At 45.6% G+C, this 22420-nt stretch overlaps 1 protein-coding gene and 1 long non-coding RNA gene across 3 annotated transcripts in view; one reads left to right on the top strand and one right to left on the bottom strand.

Moving 5' to 3' along the window:
* NECTIN1 (nectin cell adhesion molecule 1) overlaps window positions 1-22420 on the top strand; it is a 1024691-nt gene that overhangs the window by 585082 nt on the left and 417189 nt on the right. The window lies entirely within an intron of this gene.
* Window positions 6572-20451, bottom strand: LOC138489605 (uncharacterized). Its single transcript, XR_011274830.1, has 3 exons — window positions 20168-20451; window positions 8945-9140; window positions 6572-7072 (listed from the first exon to the last, which is right to left on the bottom strand). It is a non-coding gene; the product is annotated as an uncharacterized lncRNA (long non-coding RNA).

Below are 22420 nucleotides of genomic sequence, written 5' to 3' on the forward strand. Positions count from 1 at the left end.
TGGTTCGGGTAACCCTTGTCCATTCGTCCTCGGACTCAGAGGCACTGCTCCCAGAGGTTCCCGTCTGTTCTTCCAGGTTTTCCCGGATTCTGCGAGCCTGGGAATGGCTGGCAGACTGTGGGGACCTGGTCTCCTGTGTCCTGCGCAGTTCAGAGGAGTCTTCAGATTCCTCCTTGCTGCCAGGATTTGATGGGTACCCCCTCCACTGACCTAACTGGGCAGAGGTTTTCAGGATGCCCTTAATGGGCCTACTCTCCTGGGGTTCCCCATTGAACTGTACTGTACTTGGGTGCCCATACCCGGATGCCCACCCCTCCATTCCTGAGTGGTACTGGCCTATGAGCCCCATACTCTTAGCTGGATAGTAATCTGCCATCCCTGTGGCCCTGTGCTCATGTGCGCCAGGGGACATGGGGGTGGTAGAGTCCAGGGACTGGGGGAGATGAAGGCCCCTGGTGTTAGGGCTCCTGCGGTTATGGTCAGGAATCTCTCTTTCCCAGCGGACCTCATCCCTATCCGCCCCTGCTCCCTGTTGCAATGCAAGAGCCTGCATTTGTGCTTTCAGTTCCTCTGTTAAGGCCTTACTCGACTCTATCAGTTTCTCCTGCATCGCTACCTGTTGCTGGAGCCTATCATTGTGTTGACAGAGGGCCTCATTTTCCCTCTGTGCTTCCTGGTTGGTTCTGGAGAACTGGGCCAGTCTTTGCTGCAGGAGGTTTACCTCCTGAGTCCCATCCCTACTGGCCTGCTCCTTTCTTGCCAGAGCCTCTTCCACCCTCCTGGTGTGCTCTAACAAGTTCTGGTTTTCTTTTTGGAGGTCACCCAGCCCCTGGAGGGCCAGGTGATTTTCTTCCATTTTCCTTTTTAAATGGCAGACTTCCTGGCCTATGGCGTCTCTTTCCTGACTAAGAGCCTGCATTTGTGCTGCCAGGTCGTCCCTCTGCCTTTGGAAGGCACCAGCTTTCTGGCGCTCCTGGTCAAACTCTGCCTGGGTATCCAGGTCTTTCAGAATCAGTTTATTGCTCTCTGCCTTCTCCCTATCTAGGTGGCTTTGCAGGGTGACTACCTGCTCAGCACATGCCCTATTGAAGTCTAGCTGTTGCTCCAGCTTTTTCTGGCTTTGAAGTAGGGAGTCCAAACCTTCTTGGTACTCCTTCTGCAAGGCCAGAAATCTGGTATCCTGTTCTGACTTTTCCTTTTGCAGCACATCCATATCCTCCTTTATTTTAGTGATGTACTGTCTGCTCTCATTTTCTGACTCCTGGCTTCTGTGCAGCCTTTGCTCAGAAGAGTCCAGATCAGATTGGGCCTTCTCTAACACCATCTGTTGCCTTTTTGCCAGATCATGGCCTTCAGCACATTTATTCTGTATGGCTCCCATATATAAATATAAATATGCCGCTATCCTAACAATCTTGTCGTGTTCATCTTTGGCCTTAGGAGCCATATATAGTTCACTCAGGGCCACATGTAATGGAACCTGATCTCTCCATAGGTCTGACCCTGTTTCAGTGGCCTGTCGCGTGATGGCCTGCAACCAGGCATCCTGGCCCTGCTCAGCCCATTCACCTCTCACAAATAGTTTATGTAAGAAGTGCTCTCTGGCTATTTTCATATCTACCAAGGTCGTCATTCTAGAGATTGGTCTCTGTCCTGACTTACAGAAGTTAGTATTTTATTTTTGCAGAACAGAACTTTTCTTGGAGTGTCCCTTTTGAGGAATGCTTCACAGCGTAAAGCAGCGTGGTGATCTGACTGGATGTATGTATCCCGTCAGTTAGCACACTGTATTAAGCTGCACAAGTGGTATTCTAACCCAGACGTCCGGCCCGAGCCCCCAATTTGTAAGAGGATTCAATTCAACACTACAGCTAAGTCAACGCCTAGTCTATAATACTGAATGAAAACCCTTATTGATATATCTTTATGTCCAGTTCATGCGTTCTGGATGACTACCCCTATATAACACCCCTCTCTTGGAATCCCCCCTGACCCCACTGAGCCAAGAAGTAGTTCTGTTTTGCAAGTTAAAAGGTTTATTTGATAATTTAAACAAGAGATGTATATATCACACCTTATAATAAATTAATAATTGAATAGCACACTTAATCTGATATGATAAAGATTAACAACTGAGAATCTGGCACTAACACGCTTCTCTATAATCAATAAGGAGTTGACATGAAATGGATAAGGTAGCACACAGGTGAATAGGAACAAAAGAAGAAGGTGGTACAAAATGCTTTATAGAGTTCAAATGGATGCAATGTGGAATGAAATGCAGTACAGAAAATACTCAATATGATTTCAACAAAACAATGTAATCACTTTTCTCTGGCAATCCCCTCCCCCCTTTTATGCAATGCAAGGAAGTGGAAGGAAGGCACACAATTCTCAGAAATGCAATTCAATGTAATTCAGTTCAATCCCCAGCAAGCTTAAAGAAAACAGATAGGAGTTTTGAAAACACAGGCCCAAATGCTTTTATATGTGCTAGCAATGGATGAGAAATATGCTGGAAATGCTTTTAATTCCCTTTCTGAGGTTCAGGGTGAGTGATAGCTACTCTCTATGAATTCAGGATACCTTAACAATGCTTTAGTAGTAACTAGCAGGTAAACAAAGTTTTTGGCAAGGAAAAGCAAAACTGCTGTCTTTTTACACGTGGAGAAATTTGCAAATCGCGGCAAAATTCGCGCGTGCGTTTTCCGCGGTTGCGGTAAAACTATAAGGGGTAGGTTCTTGGTGCGATTCAAAGCTAAGATTCTAAGCTTTCAAATGAAAGTTACTCCAAGTCTCTAGCACAAACGGTCGCGGAGATATGAGCGATTAAATAAAGGTCATTTTTCAGATTTGAAATTTTAAAGTTCAAAAAGACAAGTGCAGCTTGCAACTAGAAAATGACAAGTGACAGCTTTGCAAATGACAGGTGACGGTTAAGAGACAGTTCTACTTAGATTAAAATAGGATTGAATTATATTATTTTAACTAAGAGATTGGTTCTGCACAGTTTTGCTATGTACTCACACTATATTCTTGAGTGAAATGGGCCTCATCACGGATCTGGTCAGGGTTTTAGACTCGCCTCTGGTCTCTGCACTTCACAGTGATCTGGGTCTGCTCTCTCTCTGGATCTCTGGTCTGGGTCTCTAGTTCTGGATAGATTGAAGTCTCTAGTTTGGCTCTCTGGAGGTTTGATGGAGGTAAGTATGGATTTTTCCGGCAGAGCTTCCAGCGGCAGATGGATTTGAAAAGTCCCTATCTGTCCTGTCTGTCTGCTTTTATGTGTTTAGAATGTGGGTGTGTTCTAGCATCACTGACCCTACCTCTCTCTCAGCTTCTAATTGGTCAAACTTCCATTTCTCATTTGATTGGGGAAGGAAGTGTGTGTCAGCGTGATGTCATTTTATGGCTTGCAGAGAGTCCACTCCTCCTGTCAACTTACACACAAATCTAGATTTGAAACAAATACATATTTGCAGAGGTACATATTGTTTTAAAATCATATGCACCCATCATGCATTACAGGAGGTATACCCTGTTCAAACTCTGCTCTTCCTGGGAGCTTGCATTCAGAAATGGCACATATTTCACTTTTTAACTGATTTTGCAATTCCAGACATTGACCAAAACTTACACACATGTGCGCAGGGAGTATGGACATTAACTGATGAAGTTTCAGATTTTTAACATGCATACATTTAGAGTAATATCCACTTTTCCGCTAACACCCCCCTGAACATACCACCGGTTCTAAAAACCTCTTAAACTGTGGGCAGAAAAATCACAAGAATTATGGTATCATTTATAAAATTTTCACATGTCCGCACCATGAGTTATTCATCTTTTTCTAAACAATATTCTGGCTACAAAGGGGTGTGGTTTCCCAGGTCACATGGTGGAAATACTGGTTTATCCAGTTCTGCCAAGCCAGCTTGCTCTCACAGGCAGTGCCCCTCCCAGCTTCTGCCAAGAGGAAGCTACATTTTACGACCGCTGTAATACAACCTTTGCATGAGTCAAGACAGGCTTTGTTCAGAGCTCCTGTAGAGCACAGGTAATTCAATTATCAGATAGATGGCATATCCTTAGTGTGAGCAGCAAAAGGGCAGCTAGGCCTGGGAACACAGCTGTGACTCAAGTTTCACTCCTGATGGGGGTAGTTGCCAGGCAGAATTCAGTTCCTTAAGCCGGGTTTCAGATAAAATGTCACTTTTTGTTCCCCAGTTTCTGCATTCCAATAAAACTAAACATTTTCACATATGCAGCTAGAAGGCTGATTCTAAGTGCAAAACTATGGCATTTCAACAGTTACAAAGGCATGTGACACCAAACATAGGTCACTCATTTAATCTAAACATTTCGATTTTAGTGTCTTTAAATCCAGTGCAACTTAAACTGCTGACTCCATAGCAGTTTTGTTATAAGCATTGTTTTGGGCTCTTCATTTCCCAGATTTTGTAGGCACACAACACTCCATTCTACCAAATGTCTGCTGGTGTCCAGTGAGTTTTTAGATGTGTTGCAATGTTTAAAATAGACAGTTTGAGCCTGCCTTCAGAGAAACACAGGGTGGTTTTAAAACGCCGGCTTTTGGATAGTGGTGAGTACTGGTACTGCACCCATTTTTGGGATTTAAGAAATGAATTCCCAACAGTTATGGGTTTGCTTTTGGCAATCAGCATTGCCATTCCCAAGGGTTTCAGACTACTGTGTGGGTAGTCCAATGGTGGTTTTAGGCAGTGTCCTTCTGTGCCCATAACATCGGCAAAAATGGGTGGCAGCCTATTCTTCATGCATTTCCCTGTGCATTTTCTGGGAAGCTCTGGCCATCATGATGTTTTTCATGTCAGTACTGCACAGTTTTGAGGTACGGCTCAGATGCATGGGTAAATACATCCCACACACAGCAGGAAGACTCCTCCTTGAACTATCACGAAAGGACCACATCACCCCAGTGCTCGAAATGCTACACTGGCTGCCAATCAAACAACAAATCACGTTCAAAATGATGTGCATAACGCACAGAGCAATCCACGGCCAAGGAGCAGAATTGCTACAAAAGAGAATAACTATCTACCAACCGACAAGAACACTCAGATCAAGCAACAACATCCACTTGGGACCAAAACCATACACAAGAAAAACACTTGGGGGATCCTCCTTCTGCCACCTGGCAGCAAAAACTTGGAATACCTTTCCAGAAGAAATACGCAATACAAATGACCATCTAAAATTCAGGAAACTACTCAAAACCTGGCTCTTCACCTGAGAACCAGACAGAATCAACTAAAAGACTACAATGGAAATAGAACTCACCACAAACAAATGCACATGGTAAGAAGTAGCTGGGGAGGGAGGAAGCCAAGAATACACCTTTTCCAAGCCAAGCCCCTTTGCTAGGCAAAGCCCAAGGGGCAGATGAAGGAGCATTAATCATTAACTAGAACCCAACACGACAGGGAGCACTTAGGTCTCAGAGGGAGGAATCCGCACCCCAGTAGCTAAAGAAGGGCCACTGGCAACCAAAAAACACCCCAGAACACTAGTGATCTCAATCTGGGGAGTGGGAGGCCCTCACCACCTTCCCCCCCACAGATCACTAGAGAGTCACTGAGACATGCCACCGCCTCACGCAGAACCAGACGAATGAACCACCAAGGAATGCACCAGCAGAAAGCAAGGGCAGGGACAACTAACACAGATGTCTGAAACAACGAGGTAGCCCCACTAATCCACCTGCTAAAAACTTCAGCTCTCTGCTTACACCCCTCACACCCTAAACAAAGACACCACACTATCTTTCACAGCAAACCACATGTACTTAACTACACTGCAACAACGAAGCAAACCACACAGGGCCTCATTACAACCCTGGCGGTAGCCGTGCTTCTAAAACAGGCACGGCTGCCACCGGAGTTGCATTTTTTCCAGCGCCCAGATATGGGCAATTACCGGGTCATTACGGCCTTGCCGGACCCGGTATCTGCCCATTCCTGGGTGCTGGAAAAAATTCTTCCCCATTCCCATTTGAGCCCCAGGGGGCTAAATGGGAATGGGGAACCCGGGTGCACAGGCATTGTCATCAACGGTGCCTGTGAATCGAAATGCTGTGCTTGTGGGTGCATTTCATTCCTCCAGGTCAGACCTGGCAGAATGAAAGGCAACCGCAAGCACAACTCGGAGTTTGCCGGTCCGGATATAACAGTACTGGCATCCTTACTGGTACCGTTGTATCCGCACCAGCAAACTCGTAATGAGGCCCATAGTCTTGCACAACAGCACTGTTGCAGTTTATTACACAGTCACAATCAACTCAGGGTGTTCCTTCCCCCCCCCCGATGAATGTGCCGCACAACAAATCACTACGATTTTGATTCAGGTTATATTTGGTAAGGCCTCCAACCAGTCTCGCACCCAACCTCAATGAATACCCGGTGCCACAATGGACTAGGAACCAAGCCGGTGTGTAGTAAGAATATATATTTATTAATTTATTTAAACCAAGTTTTACAAACAGACTAACATCAGCCACCAATGCTGTGACAAAACAAGAAAAGAATTACTTCCGTAATGGCACCAAGACAGAGATAACATTGAGATATGCAATCACAATTTCCTGCAGATTTTATTTACCAAATCATCCACCAATACAGAAAAAGAACATTTCAAGACACATAGTGATTGCTGATTTGGTTGTAATACTTTTTTCTCCCAGCAACCTGCACCCTCTAAACATCAATTAGACTTGGCCAGTCTGAATTGAAGTTAAGGACAAAAAATGGTTGTTCCCAAAAGTTTTGGGAACTCCCGTCCCCTGAACACTATCAAATATCTGTAAATACAGATCAATAATTTAGTGGAGTTTAGATACTCTTTTTGTAAATGTTTTTAAGAAACATTTTACGTAAGGTGATTATGGTAATCAGTTCATGTGGTAAATAACCATTCTCTTAGACCAAAATTTTCACCAAAATTTAAAGATTTTTATTGTACAAAGTACACGGTGAAGCCCAACGCGTTTCGAGTTTCCACTCTTCTTCAGGGGCAATAGCACAATTTTTCAATTTTTCTATAGAAGCAAAAAAAAACAAATCATATTTTAGCGAGTTGTATAAATTTATCTAATGTATATACAGGTTTCAAGGGTCAGTATATTCACAACAAAACATCATTTTAGCAATTAGTAACAACATGATAAGAAATATTGGAATGCCAATTACAAAAGACTCCATAGACCAAACATATTAGTAGTCCATTTGGACCAACATCTAAAGCATCAAATGGTTTGTATGTAACATAGCGCATAGGTCTCTTTTAAAACAAATGATGGATCATATGGAAAAGGTAAGTCAGTTGTGTCTCAGGCAATGTACCTGTACCTAGATAGGAAAGTCATCGGGCATTCTATATTCAAACGTGGTATTATATATTCAACAAAGGCATGGATATATACCAATGGAACTTAGCATCTAAGGTAGGGTATGCATGAAGAGAAGTAGGCACGAGAGTACGTGCTTGTTCAAGTTACTTTCTTTAAGCTGGAGTCTCCCTATAGTATGAGAAATGTTAGATTTACAAAGAAAATCCTGCAAACCAATTGAGTGAATTTTATATGAGAGTGAGGTAACTTACATGTAACCAAAGAAATGAGCTGCTACATTTTTAATAAGCAAAGTGGTCGTCTTCATGGAAAGGATATTACAAGGTAGCTACTGCAGGCAGCATACAGCTAACCAAATAGAATGAGAAAAATAAGAAAAAAAGGAAAAAATAAGAGGTGTTTCACTATAGTGCCCTATATGATAAAAGTCCATCAATCCGAACTAAAGGGTGATAGGCTTACTTGGAAAAGAGGATGATGAGGCTTGGAGTCTTCACGGTGTGTCGCATCTAACAGGTTGGAGATGCGACTGAACCATGGAGGCTCTCCTTTTATACTAGTACCTGTACACCGTGCCGGTGAACATGCGCGGCAAGCACGTCCGAGTGCGCATGTGTGCTATTGGGTAGACGTCATACTGTTGACGAAAAAATGTGCTCATGCGTGGTGTGCATCGAACGAGTGACGTCACATCCGCGCACAATGTACAAAAGAGTATCTAAACTCCACTAAATTATTGATCTGTATTTACAGATATTTGATTGTGTGCAGGGGACGTGAGTTCCCAAACCTTTTGGGACAACCATTTTTTGTCCATATTAGCATCCAACCTAGATGCCAAGCTTGAGTCTATCTCACCCCACACCTCAAACTCACTCCTAAAACCTTAACTCTTATCTTTACCTTGTCAAAAATCATCCTACATAGGTATGACATTGGGTTCTATACACTTTTCCAGTCTGAATTGAAGGCCAGTTGCAAAGAGTAGGAAAACAATGGGAAAATCATTTTGGGATTCTGATAAAATGCACTATTTGGGAAAAAGGATTCAACAGGAAAAATTGTCTTTCTACTTGTTACCACATATGCAATATGAGGGAAAGAAAAGCAATGGGAACATTAATTTTGTCACACCTAAAAAGAACAGGCAGGGCTTTGTGGTTTTGGTCAGAGCACAATGGGAACAATTAGTGAATTCAGTTTTTTTACCACACATGCAAAGGAAATAACAGGCTTCACACTTCTGCTTTAAAATGAAGGGGATCAATGGGGAATGTCATTTGCACCCTGCACACTCACATGGAAACACGGTTTTCGGATTAATTCGTTTGACACATCTTTATGTCTATACCGCTCAAAACACACTGGGAAGAACTTGGTTTCGAATGCCAACAAAACACATCCCGTGATTTCTATAGGGGAATTAATTGATATACTTTAATTAAATATGATAAGGATCTACACAGACAAACATAGTATTTTGCTATGGGGAACTAACTAATACAATGCTGGAAAATGCATGCCCTACACTATCTAATGCTTTGGGATAGTTTTACTTACAGTAGAGGCCTTGGAATGGGCATCAGGGAACAGCAGGGGACCTCTTGAACAGCAAAGGGTGTCAGTCAAGGATAGTGTCCTCTAGCTTCTCCAAAGGGTCCCAGTCAGTTTCTGTGTCTCCTGATTCCTGTCTCCAATGTAAGATTTGGGGCCTCTTTGCTTGGATGCTTCATGCAAGAGTTCAACAGCAGGTTGCCTACCAGAATAAGTGAAAAAGACCAGTTCTAATGCAAACTGTTTTACTTATAGGGCAAATGACATCGCAACTTGTTATGATTCCCGTGAAAATGATTGGGTGGTTTTCTCTACCCACCTCCCAATTGTGTGCTAATAGGACAAGGAGATGAGGGGTGTGAGTTAGGACAGCTGTGGGAGAAGAAAGCTTTGTCATCCCAAACTGACATGTGAGCTTGGCATGTTCAAAACTAAAAAAATCTATCAACATGTTAAGTACCCTCATTTTTCAAATCTTTACATGTATCAATGAATCTATTTTTAAGAACTACATTTTAAGGCAAACCAGATGATGCTAATCTGAAGTCGACACTCCCTTCCTATGCAGAAATACAGTTTTTCCTAATTTACTCAAGAGCTGTATTAGTGAAAAATATGCCACTTCATAGTTCTCATACTAATTATTTCCTTCACCCTCACACTAACTTTCAAATCTCTAAGTATCAAGAGAAGGCCCAAATGAAATTTCTATTAATAACTTTAGTTATGTTTATCACACCAGAATTGTGTTGGCATGGTTCAAAGGGGGTTACTGTCACCTTTAATGAAAGTCTGGAATAACTGTTGTTGCATATACGCTGCCCCTTTTATGCAATAGTATGTATTTTTCTATTAACTCAACTCCAGCCTTTTCCATTGTTCTCTTAACCTTAAGCATGTGATCAACCGGAGGCCCGCTCATATTAATGTCCACCTCCCCCTTCAATGCCTGTGAAGGGCCTGATTGCAACACTAATGGACATTTTATGGGAATTGTGACCTCAACATCACTTCTGCTGAAAGAACAGGCACAACTTTATCTGTTTCTACCGTGGTTTACATATAAGCAGTGTATTTCTTTCTACATTTTTGAGTAATGGCCCTGATTGATGGTTGAGAACCAGACCTCCCTCTCCAAGACAGCAGACGAAAGGTCTTGGAGGTTAAGTACCATCTTTAGGAGAAATTACTGGCTGCATGCAATTCTGCAAGAAATGGCTTTTAAACTCACAGAATGCATTGTGCATGAAATTTTATATATCCAGGTGTAATGTACATCTTTAATCGCACAGTTGCAAAATACATGAATATCATTTCTGTATCGTTAATAAGTGTAGGGCAGTTGTACGAGAAAACCATGTTCATATTCTGAAAGTCTAGTGAGCACGTCTGTTAGTATACTGTCATTTGGATGAGGAAAAGAGCTTGGTTTCACTTTAGATGACTGGAGCACAATCTGGTATTACATTGAAGATAATGCACGCACGGCTGTATCTTTAAGTAAAAGCGCAGCTCTCCATGGATTGAGTAAAACAGCATTGTCAGCCACATGTCTTTCTTTTCCTTGATGAAATGCATTGCACAGATCTTCACACGCTGACATTCAAGCTCACTTTCCATCCTTTGAGATTTAGGCCTGCTGTTTGGTTCAATGGGCCTCATGTCTGACATCACCATTACTGTGCTGGCCTTATACTTCAATGGGATTTTACAAGTCACTCTGACCTTTTATTTCTGGCATTCAGGGGCTATATTTCACCCCGCAGCACATGGGAGCCCACCGATCCATAAACCGCACCCATACTCAGCAAACGGTATTAACCAAACTGAAGCTGCCAACAGGAAATCACAAATCCTGCTCTATCTTTATACCGCTATGCCCAAACTAACCCTCCCTTACTCTCCTACTTTTTCAGATCCATCAGAACACCAGGGGACCACTCCAGTGGTGATAGTGTGTGGTATAAATGTCCTTTAACATTAAAATTAACATTAACATGAACATGTAAGAATATTTATGTTGCCTTTGACCTTAACACCAGTAAAACAAAAAGACAAGTCAAAATAACGAAACATGCCCTCCCCTTGTAAGAACCCTCAGGTTGGCTTTGCCCTTAATGCGAGTACAACATTCTATGCCACAGTAAGACCCAGCCAGGTCAGCCGCATTGTAGTTTTCCTCCCCATCCACGCTCTGGCCCCACCATCACATAAAAACAGTCAAGTTGGCTTTATTTTGCCCAAAAACAGCAGTAAAACATCCCATGCTCTTGTCAAAATATGTTCATGCTCCAATGCCCCTCCCCAGTACCCAGTGTGCATACACACAGCGATATAGACACATTCAGACACATTCACCCACCAGTCACGCACCCACACAGCTGATCTGTCATTCAGTGGTGCACCCATAACATTTAGACTGTGCGCTCATTAACACGCACAGTCACACCCATGTACACCATTCACACTGCTTCATTCATAGGTGTGCACTTGAAGACACCTCCTAGCATACAAACATGCACCCACTTACACACTTCCTTGCATGCATGCACTCATAAATGCAGGAATACATACAATCCCTGCATGCACACAAATACACTTTTTTAAAGTTAATGGTAATTATTGAAAGCATGGGCCATGTAAAAGCGGATCCAGCAGTTAAGCTTTAGCTACAGCACAGGAGGTGGGGGGTCTACTGATATCCCTTGGGGAGGCTTTTGTCCTCTGCCTCTACATTCATGTCAATGCCTGTTTTCTCACCTCGGAGAATGTATATTTGCTTAAATAAATACACTCCTCTCCAAGGTGAGAAATGTGACAGGTTCTATTGGTCTGAAACGGGGCTGGGCGTAACAGCAGAGTGATGCCTGCTGCGTGAAAGTGGGGGGATTTAGACCTCCCAAGCCCATGCCTGGAGCCGACCCATCTGTCGCACACTCTTGCCCTTTCTCTGACGCTAGTCATCTTCCTAGCTACACCCCGCCTACCTTCCCGTTTTACTTCAACGCCTGCCCATGCCCTCACCCAATTTCTTTGAAGGGAAGTCTAGACTCCAATCAGGGAGTGTGCCATAGGTGGAGGTGGGTGCCCCTATATCAAGAGTCCTTTAATCAGAGTTTCAATCCCGCCTACAACGCACCAAGTAGGCGATGCCCGAGTTTTCTTATATTGCAAGAGAGTAAATTAAACCCTTTTATTTGACTTTGCAAAGCATGGTCCTAAGGTGTCTAGGCATTAAGCTGACCCCTGTCGCTGTGTAGGCAGTCAGTGTGAGAACCAGTGGTAATAATGGAAACAATTTGAAGGGGGGTCCCACTAGAGCTGGTGTGGCGGCAGAGTTTCGAGGAGGGGCAGATTTCTGTGGTGGCCGACTTCAGAGGAGGCGGAGCTGGCAGTTGAACTCCGAGTGAAGGATTTTCAAAATAGTTTGAACATGGAGCAGTTTCATGGCTTGAAAAGTAAACAAACCAAAGGAAGGTATGCACACAAATATATAAACATAAGGATTTATATATGTGTGTGCTATCTTACTATGATTTGTGTCATGGGTGTAATTTTAGGGGGGGTACAGGGGAGTTTGTCCCCCCCCCCAACTTTCATGGCAAACCATCCCGACCCATTAATTTGGCTCGGCCACCTTTTCTTCAGATGCCGTGTCCCCCCCAACATTTTCAACGAAGTTACTCCACTGATTTGTGTGTTTTTCAAGCTATCTTCTCAAGACTGCAAATACCAGAATCTATTTGGGAAAGTCAATGATCACCGAGCCCCCAGCTTTACAGGCTCGTTAATGTAATCTGCACAATGTGCTCGCACAGAGCAGTTTACATTACCGAACCTGCGAAGCTGGGGGCGCTGTGATCATTGTGCTCTGTGTTCTTTATGCTCTGTCACAGGGGTGAACCTGGGGGCTGTCCTCGGTAGAGGAGTATTCAGCATTGCACGAGTTTTGGGGCGGGGGGTGGTGAGCCACGAATAAAGTCCTCTTACTTTCCCCCCAAATGCAGTGTGCACAATTCCATAAAGCCGCATTCGCACCCCAAACTGCCCACCCCCACCCCAATCTACTTTTTTTGTAATATTAGTGGCAGATGACATTTTGACACATAACAAATAAAAAAAATAAAACTGCATGATCATTACAGATACAGAAAACTCATCTATAGAGGGCTGCGTCCAGGAGCTGTGGGGTAAAATACATGCAAACCTCCTAATTTGCATATGGATTGCACCAACAGACGTGACTTCACAGAAAAGGACATTGCGAGGAGCATCGTGTGTGATACTTGGAGGCACCATGGATATTGCTTTAGAGTAAGTTCCCATAAGTAAAACAAGTGGTAAATAACTTTGTGGTGCAACATATCTAAATTGCACTATTATTATATATGGAGCAACTCCATAGTATTTGGGCCATTCTTTTTATTACAGCATGATATCTTAACATAAGTTATAAAGTGAATCAGAATGTCTTACAGAGCTGCAGATAAGACACAGTGTGATTAAATGATCTGCCCAGGATCAGACACTTTGTTTAAATGGTCAAACAGGGTTGTGGGCAATTTAAGCAACTGAGCACATCTTCCCAGGTTTAGTTGATATAGATATTTATTAAGGTTTTGCTTAGCATTTAATGTGCTTAAATAATACTTTATTTATAGCAGTGCCTTGGAAGCAAACCACATAACATAATAAACTAGCCTTTCATAGTAAGCTTACTATACACTACATATATTGTCATAGAAGTAAGTCGAGCAATAAGAGTATGGCTTTAGTTGTATTCCCTGCATCTTGCATTCAAAGTGAGCCTAACAAATCCCCCTTGTGTTTTACAGCCATAGTCATTATTTCATACAGTATGCAACATTATGTACACTTATCACTACCTCCCATTCGACATTTATATAGGGACATAAGTCCTTGCTAACAGCCCCCTCTCTCCCATCAGTGCCTAATGGCTCAGATTCTAACGCTGTGTTTGCACAGAGCAACATGAGAGTCCCTCTGCTGCCCAGATCTCCGTGGGACATTGTTCTGGCAGCGGAAAACCTCTCCCGTTCACATAGGGTAAGGTGTCCTGCTGCCAGGACAATGAGCGTGCTGAGCAGGAATTGCTCTTCCCATATTGTCCTGCCAGCAGGACACCTTCCCCGCTGGGCACCCTCATTGAGGTGCCACACAGGAAAGGTGTCCCACTGATAAATGTACCTCAGCTTCTCGCCACAGCCCCCCTCCCACCACACTCGATATGCCACTGGGCCTCTGTGATTTAATGTGCTCTGCGCGAGAGCACTGCGCACACAGGCTTTGTGTGCACAGTGCGTTCACACAGAGCAGAGCACGGTTGTTTGAGAGGGCTGGGGCAGAGGCAAGCCAGATCCCAAGATCCGGCTAGAGAACTGATGCCGGATCCGGCGAGAGCCAGCTCATTAGCCTATGAGCCCCATGAGAACACTCAAACAACAGTGCCATGGAAAGAGGAGTCAGTGATGGGTGGGGTGTCACTCTATAGTGAATGTAGGCTCTGTCAGCATCTCTGTTTACCTACGGCATAGTCTGTAAATTGCCTCTCTCCAGATGTTTTGTACTTCAAATCCCATGATCCATCGTCTTTGATAATGCTCTCAAGGGCTGTGGTGTGACAGAGGCTACGAGCAACAGGGCTCGTGCCTAGTCACATGTTATGGGTTACATGCAAGGGCACACCCACACCTATGGAACCAGAAGCTGTGTCTGCGTAGTTATTCTGCGGTGCTCCGACCTTGGCCATATGGGCTAGCCCCGCACGATGGAGCATCCTCACAAGGTGGGGGCCGGAGACCCCTGCCCCCTAACAGGCTAATAGGAGATGTAGTCCAAAACATCCAGATAGCCAAAAGAGTATAGACCCCAGGACTATGGGGTACAGAGTCTTTAATGTGCCCGTGGAATTCTACAGGGGAGCAAAGATTCCAGCATGGGCCCTATAGGGGTTTGTAGGAAAAAGGTGGGTTCATAACCGATCCTGTTCGAATCTACTAGGGGGCAGGGAGTTAGTCTTTCCTCCACATTCTGGCATTAGGCAGGAGCACTCAGCAGCCCTAAAGATAGTCATTCAATCCTCCTTCTGGTCCAGACGGCAGGGTATTATGTCTGCAGACACTGCACCTTAGTGCCACTGTCTCCCCCATGGTAGCAGTGACCGAACATTCAAAGCAAAGATGCTAGAAAGAGATGTCACCAAATACAATGTAGCACAGTGCTGTGCAAATCAATAAGGAGGGGGAGGGGTCCAGTCGTCGTTAGTTATTGTATAAACGGCATAGCTCCTGTATAACCCAACACATGTTAAACGTCAGTAAAATGTCATCAGCCTCTCAAACTATCTGTTCAAAAGTTATTACCCCAAACAGGGTTTGCCCCAAAGTAATGTTCCCCATGGCATAGACATGTTCAAGGTATTGACCTTGCGTATGCCTGGTTAGTCCATGAGGTTGTGCCTTAGTATGACATCTCATTGCTGTCTGTAGCAGGTTCGTTGCCAGGGTCCATATAGCCCCTTTCGGGCATTCTGACTGTGTGTGTCTTCTGTCTTCCCTCTTCTCTCATGTGCCTCCTATGTCGTTAATTTCTTCTACAACTCCTCTCTGCCCTTTCATGTTACTCCTCGCTCCTCTTTTCCACAATTTCCTCCCCCACACTACTACTCCCTCTTCCCCACTACAAGTCCCTCTTTTACTCTACTTCTCCCTTGTCTATCATACTACCGATTCATCAAAACTACGAGTCTTCACTCCACTCAACTTCTACTCCTATCACTCCACCCAACTCCTACTCAGGCACCCTTCTTCCTCTCCAGTTCATACACTACACATTCACTGCCTATACTAACTCACCTCACCAAACTGTGCGCACTATCACAGACACTCACACCGCAGTACCCTTCCACCCAGTAAACCTTCTCCAAAGATCTCCTCTATTCTCCGCTACACCTTCCTTTCTCCTGCAGGTCTCTTGATCTGCCTCCTTCTCCTCCTTTAACCTCATCCAAGCAACTCTCAACTTCTTAATTCCTGCAAGCCTTTTTTTCTCCCCCATCTTCTTGCTTTGGTTATCTTGCCCTGGTCGAGCTGTCCTTGCCTTCCCCACCCTGGAAGTGTTACAATCAGCAAAGTTTACACATTGCGGGGTAAGCCTGTCCCACTTTCTCTACACTAGCTATGGAGGTCTCGGTAGCAGACCGTCCTAGTTTTAGGGATCCTTGGTCCCAGTCGTCCCAAGGCAAATCCAGTCCTGATGGGGATCTGTGCCCCTTTGTTTCATCCCTGGTAGCCTAGTGGTTCCACCGACACAGGGTGGTTCTGTTGGTTGCAGCTGGGGTGCGTTGCTTGGTCTGCCTTGTAGACGTGTAGAGAAGTCGTTCCCGTTGCCACTCTCTTTGTTATGTGCGAGGTGTTACACTCAATGTTGGACGATGCAGGGTTGCCTCCGCCCGGTAAGGTGCATGTTTTGGGGACCATAATGCATTTAGCGTATGATTCTGAAGGACATCTTTCTCAATTTAGTTTATCCTGGTCAGTCAGCACTGGCACGTCGGTTCTAGAAGAAATAGAAGACACCTGGGAGGCATTTTATTCTGGAGATAAGGTGTGAGTAACAGAGTGACTGCACATATACAAGCTGGCAGAACCTGTGGTGGGTAGAAATTGGTGCCTTCTCTACTGCCCTCATCCTCAGAGTGAGGACTGGCTCTGGTCTTTCCAGCCCTACCTTAGAGGGGTTCCTATCACCTCTTGATAAATCCTGTGTATTGGCCTTGGCACACAACATCGAGCATGTAGACTCTGCCTGGAGGGTACAGATCCACAAGGCATGTCGCTGCAGAGTGCATCCCCCCAGGTCGATCGTGTTGACTCTTGCTGGCTGTCTCTTCATGTGTTTGGATGTCCTGTCTTGCATAGGCTAGCAGCCAGATGCAGGATCCAGGATAAAAGGGGCCTGGTCGATGGCATGTATTCTCAAAAGGAAGACAAGCAGGCATGTCTCACTCTGTTCGAAATTCCGGCAGACTTATCAGGAACATCCAAATACTCGGAGCAATGATGTTTACAGGGTGAATAAGGATGGTCACAATCCCAATTACGTTCCTGCATGGCCACTCAGATTATCCCTTAAACCTTAACATATAACCACACATGGGCTTCTGAATGCACACACGTTTGTGTTTTCAGTCAAAGAAGCAAAATGGTGAAAATGTATTCCTTATATCGTTGTGGGTGGTTTGCAGTATGAGGTACGATATGATTGGTTATTTATAACACGCTTAATACCCAGAGGTTTCAAAGCGCCGACCCGGGGATCGAACCTGTAGTGCTCAGTGTCGTCTTGCTTCCAAGGGTAGTATCCAGCCAACTCAACATTTGCTGTTGTGGATACCTGGTTTTGAGAGTATGGGTTACAGGTAGGCATCACTAGAAAACTCCACCAACTAAGCAACTTCTACACAGTTTAACAAGATAATTTGCCTGTGTAAATATGGAAAATAAGATACTTTGCCTAGACCTTCTTTTGTGCACAGAATCTTCCAACGTCCCTGAGAGTTTTTTTTTTTTTTTTTTTTAAGTAGCGTGGAGTATGGTAGTGGCATTTTCTGCCCCATTCTGATGTTGGTGGCAATTTGGCAGTAAATCTGCCGAATTACCAGGGATAAATCCTGAGCCAGCCTTACCCCTGAGGTGGACGGTGGATATCGAGATGGCCCAAACTCCTGTACCCCATCCTGTGCCAGTATATCTCTGTGCAGACCACTGATATTTTCTGCCTTGCCTCCAAGCACAGACATTTTCAGTGTTTTTCTGTTGCTTTCAGAACAACACAATTACAAGACGAAAAGAGACCTCAATGATACAGAGAGATGAGAGAGAGAGATGAGAGAGAGAGAGAGAGAGAGAGAGAGAGAGAGAGAGAGAGAGAGAGAGAGAGAGAGAGACCGACCCTTGGAAGCCATCCCGGAAGCTGTGATAAACCACAGACAGGAATGAGAAAGCAACATACGGAAGCCACTACTATACACGGAGGACCAAAGACCTTGCAGGGCTGTTGAGCAATCACAGCAAGCCTTCACGACCTGACAAACTCCCCAATGACTACCAGGGACCTAAAGGGGAGCCATAACCCCACCCCTCACCAAATATATCACCGGGAGGCCATGTGGAACCAAAGCCTCGAACACAAACATGAACTCTTGCCTTCACAGACTGCCTTCCCTATTATGCAGCAAGACCGTCTGGATAAATTGGGTGAGAAGATAAAAAGAGTCGACAAACTAGTGATCACTCCATGATCAGAAGTACTGGGGAATATCTGGAGAAGGTCAGACAACTTGTGAGAATACATATGGAGGTGGCCGAAAGCAGACACGAGAGAATTTACAGTTGAGAAGCTTGGATACCTACCTTTTAAGTGGGGGACCACGTGATTGCTCTGCTGTCCACCACCCAACACAAACTCTTGCGGCCATACACACATACACAATCACTGAAAAGGTCTCACCCTTAACATATACAGTACAACAGGCGAGGGGTGCGTCGCCTACGCTTGCACCTTGTACTCCCCTCACAATCTTTCCGCTTATGTGACTGAGGAGGTGAGAAAATCATACCACCAACAACCGAGGATCTGTGGTGGAAAAGCAGTGGCACAAAATGGTTCAACTTTCACTGTGAGTGGTGACCGGAGATAACAAGACAGCGAAAGACAACATCAAGGGCCGGGTCTGAAGGGAAAAGCCAGGGGACGAGCCAAGCAAAGGGAGGCCTGCGGAGGGCGCTGCCATAGCCGCATCACCCAGCAGCCTCAGCAAGGCCCCGTTTTCCCCCTCCCCCTTTTGCTAGGAGGAGATCGTGAGCCCCACACAGATTGGCCGACGCTAGAAGGCAGGAAATGAGTGGGGAAACCCAAGGTGCGAAAAGGGCAGGATGGGGAAAGAAGGTTGGCCCATCCCAAAAAAGGTGCATTATAAGCACTGCACCAAAAGCAAACACACTCTATTTTCCAGCACTGGCAGCAGGGAGAAAGGATTGTGCAGTGACTGAGGTTGGCGGCGGCAGAGGATTTATCTCCATAGCCACAGGGAAAGTGGGAGAGGGGGCATGGTGGGGGTGGAAGGGGAGGAGGAAAGGTGCAAGAATCAGAAATGGAGGGGACAGGGCAACAGGCGGAAGGAGCAGGCAGGCAACAAGGTAACAGTGCGCAGGGGAATCCAGTTAGTCAGGGAAGGGGTAAGGGGCCAAAGGTATGAAGAAGCGGCAACTTGGGGAGTTAGTAGAGGATTAGTGGTCGCTCACCATGGGTCATTCAGAGGGTGAGGAGATTAGGGGAGAGCAGGGAAACCAAGGGAGGCCAAAGGAAGGAACACAAGGGACAGGAGAGAGGTCCAGAGACCCATGAACAAAAGTAAACATAGGAGAGGATAACTGGCCCAGGGTACGGGAAGAGAAGTCAGTCGGGGGACGGGAAGGGACAAGGGCAACAGGGGAATGAGGACAGGAAACCAAAAATGGGCATGTAATAGGGTAAGTTACACAAGCAATGGGGAACAGTGTAGAAGGCCAAGAGACTGGGTAAAAGAGGCAGAGGTTAAGGCACCAGGGTATTGGGTTAGGAGGCGAGAGAGTTCCAGAACTCTGGAGCAAAGAATCAGACACATGGAAACTGGGGGTCGGTGTACCAAGGGGTTGGGTGAATGAAAAGGAAGAGAGCACGACACCTGGCCAACAGGGGAGCATGGGAGTGGTCAGGAGACAGGGGAAAAGAGCTGCTAAACGATCCTGCACCTGGAAAAAGTAGTCATGTGAAGATTGGCTACCTGAAAATCCGTTGATCAAACTGGGAAGTGATTGAAAGTTAGTAAAGTGTAAGGGCGTCAGCTCCGCACTAAACCAGATGCTGCTCTGCCAAGTTAGAAAGTGAAGGGCTTTCAGCTCAGAGCAGAACCCTGATGCAGCATTGCCTAAAGCGTAACACCTGTAAGCTACCTCCTCACTAATAAAGCCACTGCGGCCTTCTCACCCACAATGAGAGTCTGCTTCTAATTTAAGAGGTGGGGGCACTGGGGACTTGTTGCTAGATGCGAATGCAGGGGAGGAATCGAGTGGAAGTGGAAACTAAGCATACAACATACAGGACAAGGGACAGGGGCCAAGTCTGGGCTGTTGCTGCTATGGCGGCAAGTCATAGCTGCACACTCACCTGGTGAAAGGCAGAGTGGCAGCAGAGACAGCTGCATGTTGGCAGAGCAGAGCTGGCAGCAAGGTGGAGAGCCGAGTTAGGGAGATTCTGTAAGAGCCCTGGAGATGAGGCGCTGTAGCAGTGAGAGTTGGCAGTGGTGGATGCAGCGCGATCGGGCAGTTGGCGGTGCAGCTCCCTCCCCCGAGATCTGTCAAGTGGGCATTGAAGTGGTTTAGAGGGAGGCGGGCCAGCACTGCTGGAACAGACAAGGCCAGACTGACAAGGAGGCGAAACGCAAATGAAGGATTGCCAGCAGCAACTGCCCGGAGGGGAGGGAGATCCCTAAGGCAGAAGGATCGTCGGTAGGGAAGCATACAGGCAACTGCATCCGAAATATACATATCTTCAGAGCGGTTTAACTGGGCACAACAAAGCCGCTACTCCCATATAATAGGAAAAGGAAGAAAAGGTGAGGAGCAGAGAAAGGAGAAGAAAATAACAGCTCCCACAGTGAAGAGTGGCTGGAGAAGTGCGGAGGTGATGGCGGGGAGACATGTATGAAAGAAAAGAGCACAGCCAAATGAAAGTAGCTAATCCATAACCCTAGCTGGAGTGATGCCTGTGCTACGGTGCCAGAGTAACCTAAGAAAGAAATTAATCACAGGCAAAACGGGGGAAAGGAGCAGGCATGGCTAAAGAAGAGGCAACGCAGAGCATACTGCGGGAGAAGAACTGTGTTCAGACAGGTGTTTGGAGAACAGTATACAAGAGCAGAAAGGAGAATGGTCGGAGAGCTGCTGGATCTTGTGGGACACATGGCAGGCCAATAAAGAGCTGGAAGGAGGCAGCTCATCCCAGGAAGCATCAAAACTGGATCTTATCTTGCAACAATTCGCCAAGCTTAATGAAGTGGGGGGCCCAAGTCATTGTTCTACTAAGCAAGAAGAAGCCACGATGGATGCCAGAGCAAAAGAAACACACAGAGAAGTTCTAAGATGACTAAGTTCACAGACAGGCTGGGAGAAGTAGAGGAACGAATAGGGAGAGTTGAAGAAGCAACTGATAAAGTCTTTGCCCTACAAGTGCAATTGGAAGTCAGAGGCAGAAGGAGTAACCTACGCGCTTTCAGGTTTCCAGAGGAAGTTGAGGGGGAAAACCAGATAGGGTTTCCTAGAGAATAGGAGCCCAGCTAACCTGCATGTTGCATTTGTGAGGGGGCTAGAGATACAAAGAGCACACAGGGTGTGGAAACAGAATGGAAGCAGCACACAGGCACCCAGAGCTATGATTGCCTGTCTCCCAGGTCACCTGCATGTTCTCCAAGATTCTGGCAGCTGCCAAATGATAACGGGTGAAGGTCACATGATATTCATCACGCCAGACCTTTTTAGAGAAACATTAGAAAAAGGGGAAAACATGTCTGGACATGAGAACAGTGATAAGGAAATGGGACGTGCGTGGCAGTCTACTGGACCCTGGCAGGATGCTCGTCCCAAAAAGAACGGAAGACGGTCGTTTTTACAGAGCCATCCGCGCTATGGGACTATCGGCAGGGTCTGGCCACACAAGCCATGAATACCTCACACCCTGAAAGACACTGAAAGGCAAGACAAAGATGGACGCCAGCAAGAGGGAAAGCAGCAGTGACTGGGGACGGGGCAGCAGAAAGGGGCCAATGGGCTCGCTCTGCCAAGAGATAGTCTATCCAAATCAATCATGAACCCCACTGAAGAACTGAAATGGCAATGGAAAAGGGCACACATTTTGGAGGATGGAAGTAAGGAGGAGATTTAATTGAGGAGTCGAGCCTAAGCAATGTGGGCAGGGACTAAGAGCATACGATGGTGAAGACAAGGGTTCTTTTATAACAAGATGAGCACTCGCTCACAGATGAACTGGTACATTAAACTGAGGACAAAGGGGGAAGCAGGTTCAGAACTGGGAAAGGCCAGACATGCAGGGCTGGTCACTGCACCGGGAAAAGGAGCAGTTGTAGTGGCAAGGATTTTTTGTTGTCAATCCAAGGTTAACCATTATGAGGGGGAAAAGAGGAGGTGTTTTTACAATGCTGGAGGAGATGAAAAGTCATGATGATTGTCTCGGGCGGATAGCTCAGGGGCAACGTGCTGGCCTTGGAAGCTAGCCAGCACGGAGCAGCGCAGGTTCGATCCCTGGGTCTGTGCTTAGAAACCTCTGGGTATTAAGCGCATTAAAACTAACATCATATCTTGTTGCCACAGGTTTTAAATGTGTGGAATGTTCAGTTATGTCATA

This window comes from Ambystoma mexicanum, chromosome 9 (assembly GCF_040938575.1).
Source record: "Ambystoma mexicanum isolate Mex_15411 chromosome 9, UKY_AmexF1_1, whole genome shotgun sequence".
Taxonomy (NCBI): Eukaryota; Metazoa; Chordata; class Amphibia; order Caudata; family Ambystomatidae; genus Ambystoma; species Ambystoma mexicanum.